Raw genomic sequence first — 12640 nt, forward strand, 5'->3', positions numbered from 1 at the left:
GCAGAGGAGATGAAAGCGGCTGTTCCTGATTATATCTTGCAGTATCACCTATCTTTGGAAAAAGTCGCATACTAAAGTACATTGTAAATAGGTGTTTTTGTGAAACTGACACGCAACTTTAATTAATATTTTCTTTCTGCTGTGCATCATCACAAACAACATACAATGAATAACCACCCACTTCGCAGTATATTATCCATATAGTCCCGCCTGTCAAGCTATGCACTGCTGCCAACCTTATGCTCTAAAAGCATCTTGTAAATACAAAAAATACGGGTATTTGGAAATTAGAGTACACTGAATACAAGCTGCAGCACTCAAGCGTTGCCTCATCTTCCAGACATCAAGGCTGTGTACCCACAGGGGTTAAATGGATGTCCCGCCGAGGGGGGGGGGGGGATACTTTTATTGCACCGTAGTCATAAGGCTCAGAAAGTGTGACTTTTTTCCGAGTTACTGGTGACCCGAGGTAAGAGCAGGAGTCCACGGCCCGGGGTGCCACAGGACGCAGACCCCAGGCCCTGCTCTGCATCAGAAAGGCCTGAGGTCACACCTGTGCTTATCAGGCCGGTGTTGACCAGGAGCTGCGAGGTGTTTCTCTGGAATAACAATAGGGCCCGGGCATCCGCCTTGCAAGAGATAGGGGCACTATCACAAACCCAAATACACCATTCTTCCCGCGCCTGCCATGCCCCGACTTGTTTCCCTTCGCGGGCTACAATGACCCCAGCAGAAGCAGCCCAACGCGCTCAGGGCATGCTTACAGGAAGTAGTATCTGGGTCAGAGGTGGAGGGGAGCAGCGCCCCCCCATTATCTGCCAGGAGATAAAACAGCTGAGTGGGCGGACGCATCACGTGTGCAGAAATCAGTGCGGCATTAAGTCGGTCAATAGCAGAAGCAGGTACACTGAGCCTCGCCAAGCCGTGGCCATTGTTTTTCAAAAAATTCTCCTTCAGGTCAAAGAGAGGTCACTTTTCTTTTAGCCTACGCTCGCTGCTCCTTCGCAGTCCCCCCCCGCCGCCGCAGCCTTTGGATATTTGGCAGCGGCCGCAGCCTTTGGATATTTGGCAGCGGCCGCTGTGTGGGTAGGACTACATGTCCCAGCATACCTAGCAACAGACAGTGGAATCACGAATTACAGATCAGCTGCTGCGGCAATTGTTCATCATCACCAGAACTCCTGCTATCCCGGACAGGGCATTTGCCGAGGGTGTGTCATCATCTGCTGTTGTGGGGTCAAGTAGAGCGCAAAGCACGGGACTCCAGTGTCCAGGAGTCCGTGCGAAGTATCATCTGCGCTGAGGCCCCCCCCACACGCCCACCAGCCCCAAATAACGCCTACCGGTTCCCGCAGCAGGACGAGCAAAGGGCGGGCCGTCCCCTAAGCATTGTTATAGATGACGGTGATGTCGTTTCCAGCACTTTAGAATGCCCTGAAACGATCAGCGATTTAGCTAAATTAGTCTCCTTACTTAGGGACGAAATTGTGGCCATGAAATCAGCAGCATCTGTCTGACTTGGCTGAGGCTCCAGTGATTCAGTTTGAAGTGCGTTTAATCATTTGCTAAACCTGTAGCAGGGGACCCCCCCTTCCCTGTCCTTCCATCTCCGTTTCACATCTTGCCGCCACCCCCAACAAACAGCTTGGTACCAGTGTGAAGAAAGCTGAGCTTTGGGTGATTCGTGTGAACTCGAGGAGGTGCAGGGGTGTTTGTGTTTAGAGGCTAGACACCACTGTGATCCCATCAGTTAGGAGCTAACCTGTGAATATTGCGAGGGTGACATAGGTCTTTCTGTATGGCCGGCTCTGCATAGCAGGCTAGGAAACCCCAGGTATTCCCATAACTGTGACTGCTCGAGCAAAACAGACAACCATGACCCACAGGAAACAAGAGCAAGCAGCAGGAGCTCTCTCTCTCACACAAACAGCGCTCACTTGGGGTTGGACGGTATCTGCCGAGTGACTCCATCTTATGTGACATCATCAGCCAAACCTATCTTTTCAGCCAGATAGCTCAGTGAGCTAAGTGCTCACGGTTCACACCCTTTGTGACGTCCAGGTAGCAGGTTTGGCTCACGGCAGGGCTGACTCAGCGTGTTATCCTTCAGAGGTAGATAAGTGGGTAATATAGTACCTGTGATACACGAAACTGCAACATGGTGGATGGAATCCAGCACTATAAAAATAAGTTATTGGTATTTGTCCATATTATTGGCATACTCTGCCTTTGTGCTCCTAAACAGATCTCATCCACCATCTCTCTCGAGACATAAAAAGGGAAATTTACAACAACACCTTCAGAAGTAAACACTTCCAGTCCAGCCGGGGGAGGAGGGGACTCCCGACCGAAGTTTGTTCGGAGCATGAACCGCGACCCTCGCGCCGCCGGCCAGGTGAGCTGCCCCGGGCACCCATGGGCGTTCCGCAGGGACCCCTGACTTCAGTTCGCAAAAGGCACAAGGGGGGGGGGGGTCCTGGGGAGCCGACGGGTTGACCTTTTTAGCTCCCAGGTCGTCCTTGCTGCGGCCCACGGGGGCCTTTACCTCAGTCCCTCCTCGCCCTGGTCGTAGCCGATGAACCCAGCGTCAGTCCGCAGTCACCCGGGACCCGCTCCGGGGAAGGATCCGAGCTGCAGCCGGGCCGTGGGGGGCGGCTGGGACGAGGGCGCTGCGCTGCACGTGTGTCTTCTCTGCAGTCCATAGATGCTAGCAGTAGCTTCAGTCCGCGGGGTGCCCTGGCTGTACTCCGCAGGGTGTTCCTGATGTCCTGACTACTCCACAATGTCCCGACATCACCCCTCAGGGTGTTACGACTGCTCACCGCAGGATGTCCCGACTTGCAATCTGTAATGTGACTGACTGCATAGCACTGAGTGGCTGCCTGGGGAATCATGTCTACTTTCTGTCTTTTGGGGGGTCCTGACTGCACTTTTCATGGGGTGCTGATTGCTGTCTGCTGGGGGCTCGCATTAACTGTACTCTACGGGGGAGGGGTCGACTGCTCTAGACGAGGCGTCCTGACTACATTATGGGAATCTCGACTGCGCCCCAAGGGGGCTGACTGAACTCCGGGAGGGGGGCTACTAGCACTGCACCGCACACAGAGAGGCTTGCCACACTCCCGGGACTGACTGCAGCTCTCAGGGGGCCCTGACCTCAGTCCATGTGAGGGGGGCGGCGGTTGCCACAATCTACAGTGGTGTAGCCGCAGTCCAGAGTAGGCAGCCCTGCATTGGTGAAGCCAGTGTGTGTCCGGGAGAGTAGGATGGAGGCAGGGGCGTAGCTTAGTCAAAGGTGTAGGGGGGTGCGAGTCTGAGATTTCTCAATTAGCAACATCCTGGACCCAACTGAAAAGAGTAGCTACCGGCTGAGGTCACTGAACGGCAATAATGGACAAGCTCAGGGGCATTACTCAGTAGCTTTAAGATATTTAGTAAAGCAAGGACATTCTTGGTAGCAATAATATAATCTTAAACCACAACTCAATTAGCATAGAACTCAAAATGTCTATGTATTTGCAAACTGCAGTAAAATATAAATCATTTGTTTTAGTATGTGCTTATATGGGCACAATAGAACACTTATAATAGAACACCTATAGTTGGAAACAAACGGCTTTTACCAGAAAAATTATTTTATTGATTCTTTTCCACGTGTCTGCAACTATCAAAACCTTTGTACTCTGTTTATAAGCATTCAACTAGTCTGTTATCATTCTATATTAGTTTGTGTCCATTGGAACTATTCAGTGGATCAGTTTCTCATTACCATGATAAACATTTAGGCCAGATAAACCCCAATTTACAAAAGAGCAGAGGAACAAAATCATAAAAGGTGGACTTTTACGAAAAAGAAAGCAAAATAAAGTTGGACCTTAAACTGAAACGTGTTTATCCTTTAAAATGATCCACTGTGAAGCAAATGATTTAAGCGCTCATCTATCATTGCGGATGTAAGGTAATTCTTTACCAGTTTGCACACTTGTTAATTGCAAAAGTATATAGAACGCACTTTAGCTCTGCCTCAGAGTAGTAATTCTCGCTTGGTTATTTTTGTGTGAGCCACGTATTAGCCTTCATTGACAGAGGCGTTGCTTGATTCGTAAGATTAGGGGGAGTGGGTGAGCTTCAGATTCCCCCATAATCACGCTGGCATATAATGTTAAAATATATTACATGATGGCAGGACTGAAAGAGGGGCATTAGGGGCAGTGGAAGGAGGGATGCATGCGGGTCTGTAGGGGGACTAAGTAAGGGGAAATAATATTTTGTAAAATAACCAAATCATTTTAGGGCTTTCAAAACTGAGATGAGAATTTGTGTTTTTGTCTGTGTATGCATGCAAAAATCCCAAGTGAAATCTGACAGACACCTCACCATAGCCGACTGAAAGCATCTGTACCCAACTGCTAGGGCGTGCTAGGGAGTGCAGAGTGACTGCAGAGTGCTAGGGGGGGCTAGGGAGTGCAGAGTGCCTAGGGAGTGCAGAGTGCCTAGGGAGTGCAGAGTGCCGAGTGCCTAGGGAGTGCAGAGTGCCGAGTGCCTTGGGAGTGCAGAGTGCCTTGGGAGTGCAGAGTGCCTAGGGAGTGCAGAGTGCCTAGGGAGTGCAGAGTGCCTAGGGAGTGCAGAGTGCCTAGGGAGTGCAGAGTGACTAGGGAGGGCTATGGAGTGCTAGGGACTGCAGAGTGACTAGGGAGGGCTAGGGGGTGCTAGGGACTGCAGAGTGACTGCAGAAATTAAGCTAATGGCATTGCAATGCCATTTATTTATCTGTTTTCAAAACCAACACATAAATACACATTTTGTCATTTACAATGCCAATAGCTCTAACTTTTCTTTTCCAAAGGCGAAACCATTGCATTGTAAATGCTTGTTTTCATAGACTGCAGCGGGCATAGGTGCTAGCTTCAGTGTACATGGAGCAGCTGTGCGTTCAACGTGTCTGCGGTCCTGAATACAAGCAGCCATTCATGAAGCTGGTGGAAGGGCTCAGTGACTGAGTGCCCTATCGAATGCTCTAGCCTCCACATCTGCGCAGCACTAGAGTGACACAACGCTACAGCCATGGCATGCGGCAGCCCAGGGAAAGTGCATTCCGGCTGGATTAGCCGTCAGCTGGCTCGTAATTGTGGAACACATTTTTATGGGCGGTGATGTCAGCAAAGCAAAGCTGCCGGTCTTGCTGACCTAGGAGGAAGCGACCAGTCGGTGTGCGTGACCTGCGCCGAGGTCTTTGTTCGTACTTACCCCATGCTCTTTAAGATCCCGTCTGCGCCTCGTGTGGTAATTAGTTCAGACATCACTAATGCCGAAAATACAGCACGTTGGTCGTGCGTCTAAGACGTGGATTACTCGGCAGTGACGAAGAACGTGCGCCGCGCGCCCGACACGCGCACCGGCTGCAATAACCTTCTAGGAGTAGGGGCCTGTTTAAACGCACGCACACATCCACAAATTACTAGAGAGCAGTTGAAGAACAGATCCGAGGCATCACACAAGTCGTTTTCATAGGAATCGATTATTTTAAGTGTAAGCAATCGAGTTATATTTAAAGGGACGAAAGAATAAGGGAAGCCGATTGTAAATTAGCACTTGTTTTGCGTGTGTGAAGAAATGGTTAGCGAGTGGGGGGGTAGAGCTTGTGGCCCTGGGAAATGGCCTGTACCAGCTCAGCAGCTGTTGTGTGTATTTCAAGCTGTGAACATTCTGATCTAAGAGCCGTTTGTATAATTTTCTTTTACAAATATCCCCGAAGTACCTTCTTCAAAGTCTGGATGATAAAGAAAATGGCCTTCTCAGTGTAACTTTTGCATAACTGTTTTGAGTAAAATAATCAGTTAAAGCATGCTGTGCGATCCTGACTGGCTCATAGTGCGACCACATCGACTACCAAACAAGATGTGCCAACTGGCGCAGAGGCCCGGGCCTCTGTGCCCAATAACTATGTGGTATCCTTCTGTTTACCTCGTAGTTCTACTTTTTCAGCTTGACACATGTACAAAAAGTTGTTCAAAAATGATCTCGTCTAAATAAGTGTTTGAAGCTAGCAGGCAGTTTATTTTTTGCTTTCCTTTCCATTCACTTATCATTTTAGGTCCTTTAATTGATTTCCAGTTATCCAGACTGCTAGTTATATATGGTAGGAGTATTTTTAATTTTAAAATAGTGGGTATATTTTTAGACTGTATGCAGATGTAATTAAAGACTGCCCATTTTTTTAGCTTCTCTGCCCCACCCACGTGCTCGAAGAATTAAATTTCCTGCAGACTTGGCGCAGTGCAAATTTTACTCATGTTTTCCATGTCACAGATACGGCACAACTTTATAACCGATACATCACATGAATATGCATTTAGAACATGATTCTTATATACTCTAGCAATACTAAAATAAGCGTTGCTTTTGACATTATTACTAAAGTGCATTTATTGTAGGATTAGTGAATTTACTCAAACAATGTGCTTAACCGTATTATTAGATATTAATAAAACATCATTACTTGGTAGACATGCATTCAATTTAAAGATTACGTTTGCCTTTCAAAATGTGTCTTAATAGATTGAATAACGTTTACTGTTTAGAAAATGAAATAGAAACCATCCTCGCATATGTAGAATATGATTGCACAAGAAAAGAGTTCATGTAATGTGTGCATTAATATTTAATTTAAATGTAGTTCTTAGCCATACTTACACATGATTATTCAAGGATTTATTGTATGCTTTATGTAACTTAAACCTGGTGCACTGATCATTCATATTCATTGGTGTTTAAATGTGGATATGCATATTAAATGTGCACTCCTCCTAATACTTTTTAAGTTGACAATTTAGGCATATAATTCTTCATGCTGCGTAAATACTGGTCTCTGTTTTCTTCTAACATGTCATTTCTTGCAGATATTTACGCGCATTGTTAGTTGTAGAATAGATAGATACATTACTGTGCTAGAGATAAAGAGCCTAAGAAGAAGACCTTGACATAAGTACATGGAGGGCCAGACCGTTAACTGAAAGGAGCATGTCCAAATCTGTCATTACATATTTCTTGTATTTTTAATGTTTCTGGTTAGGTCTTGTCATCACTTAAATCTCATTATCCAATAATTCACATGGGAGTCCTGTCTTCCATATCAATCTTGATGTTTATTTATACAATCTCAGCACTAGTAGTCCACTCAGCCCAGCCAACGTGTTTCGTCCACAAGGACATCATCAGGGTAGATCTTCTGCAGCCGAGTGTCTGGTTCCTTCAGGGCATCAAAAATCAGGGACTGCTGGAACTGGACTTGAGTGACAGTGACCTGGGTGATGCTGGTGTGTGTCCCTGATCAGTGATGCCCTGAAGGAACCAGACACCCGGCTGCAGAAGATCGACCCATATGATGTCCTTGTGGACGAAACACGTTGGCTGGTCTGAGTTGACTACTAGTGATGAGATTGAATAAATAAACATCAAGATTTACATGAAAGACCAGACTCCCATGTGAATTATTGGATAATGAGATTTAAGTGATGACAAGACCTAACCAGAAACATTAAAAATACAAGAAATATGTAATGACGGATTTGGACACGCTCCTTTCTACAAAGATTAAACTCTTCATGTATGTTGCACAGCGGTGGTGGGGCAACTGAAAGTTGAGCGTGGGAATGTGAAATTCAAATAGTGTTTGTAACAACACAATTGCACATTTGTTTTGAGCCCTCACTGCCTTTGTTTGTATTTTCGGATCGTTAACTGAAAGGCCTATTCAGCAATGTTTCAACCTGGCTTGTGCGTGAGAAGACTGTCATTCCCATGTTTGGCATGGGATCGTTGGAAATTGTTACAGCATACAACATGAGGAGTGGAGAAAAACAATAGACGCCTGGTGATGTGTGCAAAGGATGTTGCCCAAGAAGACTCTTGTGTGTTATACCTTAGTGTTCACACAATTGGAGATTCAGATTCTTTCTAGAGACCGAGCCGATCCTTTCTGGTTCCCTTACAGCACTTTTCCTTTGGACTTTCCACCATGATCTCTTGATTGTCCATCCCTAAAACATCGGTGTTGGTAAACCTGATTTTCCCCTATTAAGCTCTTTCCTGCATGATTGGAAGCAATCAGTGGCACTTACCTCAGATTAGCTCTCCTTTCCCTGTGGGGTTCCCCATGGATCTTTGTTGAGTCCGACACTATATAATATTTGTTTCAGGTTTTGCCAAGTTAATTAGATCTTTCAGATTCTCACTTACATCCTATGCTGAAGACACTCAGATCTTGGTCTCTCTGACCAAGAGTGAGCAGGACACAGGCATGAGATTCCACAACTGCATGGAAGCAGTCAATGAGTGGATGACTAATAGCCTGAAACTCAACTTCGCAAATACCAAGGTCATTCTATTTGGAAACTCAACAGTACTCTGGTCTCCTTCCTGGTGACCATCTGAACAGGGCTGGACTGGCCGTAGCAGGCACCGGGTGTTTCCCTGGTGGACTGCCTGGGTGTGGCTGGTTTTGGCCCCCTAGAGGCCGTTTTCGTTACCGGGAGCTGGCAATATCGCCCCCATAAAAAAATCGGCCAAAACCGGCCCTAGCTAACAGCTCGGCTGCACACCCCCCTCACCCCCATGGGGGCCGGCCAAGCAGTTTGCCAGGGCCAGTTTTCGTTCCCAGTCCGGCCCTACATCTGAACTAGTATCTCTTTCCACTCCTGTAGGAGAGGTACGTAACCTAGGAGTGCTGTTAGATGACAAACTCACCTTCAGAACCCAGGTCAAGGAAGTTACATCACCTTCCTTCAACACTCTGAGGACTTTGAAGTAAGATCTGCCTTTTATATCATCTGAGCTTAAAAAAAAGTAGTGACATCCATTGTCCTTTAAAAAATTGACTACTGCAATGTTCTTCCCATGAATATGCAACAACATATGGATAAACTACAAAGTCTCCAGAATGCTGTTGCATGACTGCTACTGGGAATTCCAAAATTCCAATCTGTCTCACCAGCACTTAGACAGCTGCACTAGATGCCTGTTGGACAAAGAGTCATCTTTAAAGCTCTTTGAGTCACATTGAGTCCTTACATGGTATAGGACCGGATTACCTAAAGAAGAAATTCAAGTGGCTCGCCTTCAGAGGACCTTAAGATCCTCAACTACAAAATATGTATCTACCGCAAGATTTAAGTTCCCCTCCTGGGGAGGAAGAAGCTTTGTCAACAGTCCCTCCAAAACGTGGAATGCCCTATCTAGCTAAAAACCATCAACAGTCTACTCCTCTTCTGGAAAACGCTTAAAACTTTTCCCTTTAAACATTCATTTGTTGATAGCCTGCAACTTATTAGGTTTCAGGTGAGCTAGCACTAAGATGCCTTCAGGTATACGTGAGCTCAAGAAATTAATTTAACATTACATAAATTTGAGAGGTTTAGACCTCTACGCTTCCTTGATTTTTGCTACGGGTAGCTTAGGCTATTACTTATGTGCATGACCGAAGAAGACTATTTTTAATGTATTTTTAAAAAAAAATTCTTTTTATTAAACAAAGGAAACAAAATAACGTACAGTGACATTATACCCAGCAGTTCAACAGAAACAAAAGATAGCAGCAACTGTTGACAGGCATCTACAAGGCTAGTTGTCTTGTGACTCTGAATTATGACATCTGTATTCCACAGGTCGGCCGTAAAATTAGTAATTTCATTGTTACACTGCAACATGCTCCACTCCAGTCAGGGGTTCACAGAGCCCCCCCCCCGTAGTCGTCACATCTGCCCCATATTTTGTTCCATTTATTCGGGCATCCCCTTCCCACATATACCACCCCCTCTGCCAACATGCACCAATCCATGTCGCTTTTCCTGTCTCCGAGGTTTGGACTTAGGTTAGCCGTAAAATTAATAATTTCATCATTACACTGCAACATCCTCTGCTCCAGTCAGGGTTCACAGAGGCCCCCACTATAGTCATTCCATCTGCCCCATATTTTGGTCCATTTGTTTGGGCATCCCGTTACCACATATTTTATTTATTTATTTAAAACTTGTAGTGCGCAACAGCTACCCGCAATGGGTTTCCCGGCGCAAGGGATAGACTGAAGAAGAAGACTAACAACAACACAGCTGAGTATTAGCAACGAAGGCTAGGGGAGATGATTTAAAAGAGTAAAGTCTTCAGTTTTTTCCGGAAGCAGAGCATATTAGTCTCAGCCTTCAGGGCAACAGGCAGGGCGTTCCAATATTTGGGGCCAAGATGAGAGAAAGATCTTCCCCCCATCTTCACCAGTTTAAATCTGGGAATGACATAGTCGCAATTGGTCGATGATCTCAAAGTACGACAGGGCCTGTAGGGTTGGACTAAGCTCTGGAGGTACAAAGGGGCAGAACCCTGTTTAATTTGAAAAAGATAGCATAAGGCTTTAAATTTAATACGGCTCGAGACCTTGAGCCAGTGAAGATCACGAAGAGCCTGGGCAGCCGAAGATCTCCTCGGGATGTTACAGAGGAGACGGGCTGATGAGTTTTGTACAATACCACCTTCTCTGCCAACATGCACCAATCCATGTCGTTTCTCCAGTTTCCGAGCCTTGGATTCAATTCAGCCTTCCACATGCGAGCCATGTTTTGCTTGACCACCATCAATCCCAAGGTGACCCAGAGCTGGTCTATACGAGTGAGGTCTGACTTGTCCCACATATTGAGTAGGCACCATTTGGCGGACAATTCCAAGTCATTACCCACCACCTCACCTAGACAAGCAAGTACCCCTCCCCACCCCCAATATTCTATGAAGCACAGAGCCAACTCCACAGCATTTGAAGTAAGGATCCATTTTCACCACATTTACTAGGGCAGCCAGCCTGATTGGATTTGCCCATTTTAACCAGAGTAGTAAATGCATAATAGCTACGGTGGAGTATTTTCAACTGTATCAGTCGAAACCTAGAACTTATTACTACCTCTCTAGGAGAGGCAAAAGCCTCCGACCATTCCTCGTCTTCCAAATCTCTCTCCCAACTCGCCTGCAGTTTGGTCAAGGGATCAGGGGAGTTGTTAATCAATTTGTGATAGGTAAGGGAGATGGCCAGCTTTGGTATGCATTCATCCAACAATCTATCCTCTAGCGGGGAGGACTCTGGGAAATCCGTCACCCTAGGAACTGCCCTCCGAAGGGTGCTCCTGACCTTTAGGTATCAAAGTCTCGGTGGAAGCCAATTAGTATTCCATCTGCCGCTCAGACCTTTCCAGACCTATCAAATCCCAGTTATCAAACTCACTGTTCGTGGCCAGGATGCCCCACTTTAACATATCCCACAAGGGGGTAGCTTGTGTAACTTTGTCCCTCCACCCCAGGCTGGGAAGTGCGGTATGCCAAAGTGCAACTGTGGCTGCAGTAGGGCTAAGGGTAGGTGCAGCCCTAAGGCCTCCATAAAGGGCTCTAAGATAGTCACCAGGTTTCATGTTATCCTTGTCCATTCTCAATGCCGGTTCTTCCCCTGGTAGATGAACCCTGTGATGTATGGCCATTAGCTGTGCTGCCTGATAGTATTTTTGTATGTCCGGAAGGGCTATTCCACCTTCAAACAAACTCGGAGTCAGTTTTCGCAAGATGATACGTGGGGGACCCCATCCCAGAGAAGGCTGCGTACCTCATTATCCATTATCTATGGTCTTAAAGTAGGATGTGGGAACAGAGTATGGCGTGTTGTAGAGTGCGTACAAAAAGTGGGGCAGGGCCATCATTTTGAAATCGTCCGAAACCATAAGAGACAGAGGCAGGGCCCTCCAAAGTCTGACATCAACTCTCAACCTATTCAATGGCAGTTCCCGATTGACAGTATAAAAAACCCTAGGTTCACACGTAATAAAGATCCTCAGATACCTGAATCTCCGTTCCACCACCGGGGCCTCACAAGCAATTGGTAAAACTGAGGCCGTACCGATGAGAACGTATATTGATGATTTATGCCAATTGATGGTATATCCTGAGTACCTCCGGTATATTGTAAACACCTCTCAAGGCATTCAGTAGGTTCTGCACGTAGAACAGAGGGAAATTATATCTTCCCACTCTGCTGTCCATTTCAGACCTCTAATCATCGCATCTGCTCTTATCCATGCCACCAACGGTTCTTGCACTAAGGCAAGGATTAAAGGGGAAAGAGGACGGCCTTGTCACGTGCCCCATTGTAGCAGAAACAGTGGGGATGTAGCCCGATTCACCACCACCTGGACGAGAGGGTCAGAGTACAGGAGTTGAATCCAGGACAGGGAGTTTGGACCAAATCCAAGCTAAATACAGCATAAATAAAGGGCCACTCTACTGTGTCGAAGGCTATACATTTGTTCAGCAACAGTATGATTGCATCCTCTTTGATCCAGTCTGCTCGACTCAAGACACCATGTAAACGACACAGGTTTAGTGCTGTGTTTCTTCCTGGCATGAAGCTGGAGTAGTCTGGATGGACCATCGGTCCAATCGCTTGAATCAAGCATTTGGCCAGCAGTTTAGCAGGCATTTTAACTTCCGCATTCAACAACATAGGAGCCACATTCCACGGGTGGCTTGCCGTCCTTATGGATCACCACTATTGTGTCTATTCTTTGATCTTGTGGCAATATACCAGCATTTCGGCTTTCCTAGAACATAGACAGGT

At 46.5% G+C, this 12640-nt stretch overlaps 1 protein-coding gene across 1 annotated transcript in view; it reads left to right on the forward strand.

The window, feature by feature from the left end:
* ARHGAP10 (Rho GTPase activating protein 10) overlaps positions 1-12640 on the forward strand; it is a 998059-nt gene that overhangs the window by 158022 nt on the left and 827397 nt on the right. The gene's annotated exons all lie outside the window — the stretch shown is intronic.

Source organism: Lissotriton helveticus, chromosome 2_1 (assembly GCF_964261635.1).
Source record: "Lissotriton helveticus chromosome 2_1, aLisHel1.1, whole genome shotgun sequence".
Classification (NCBI taxonomy): Eukaryota; Metazoa; Chordata; class Amphibia; order Caudata; family Salamandridae; genus Lissotriton; species Lissotriton helveticus.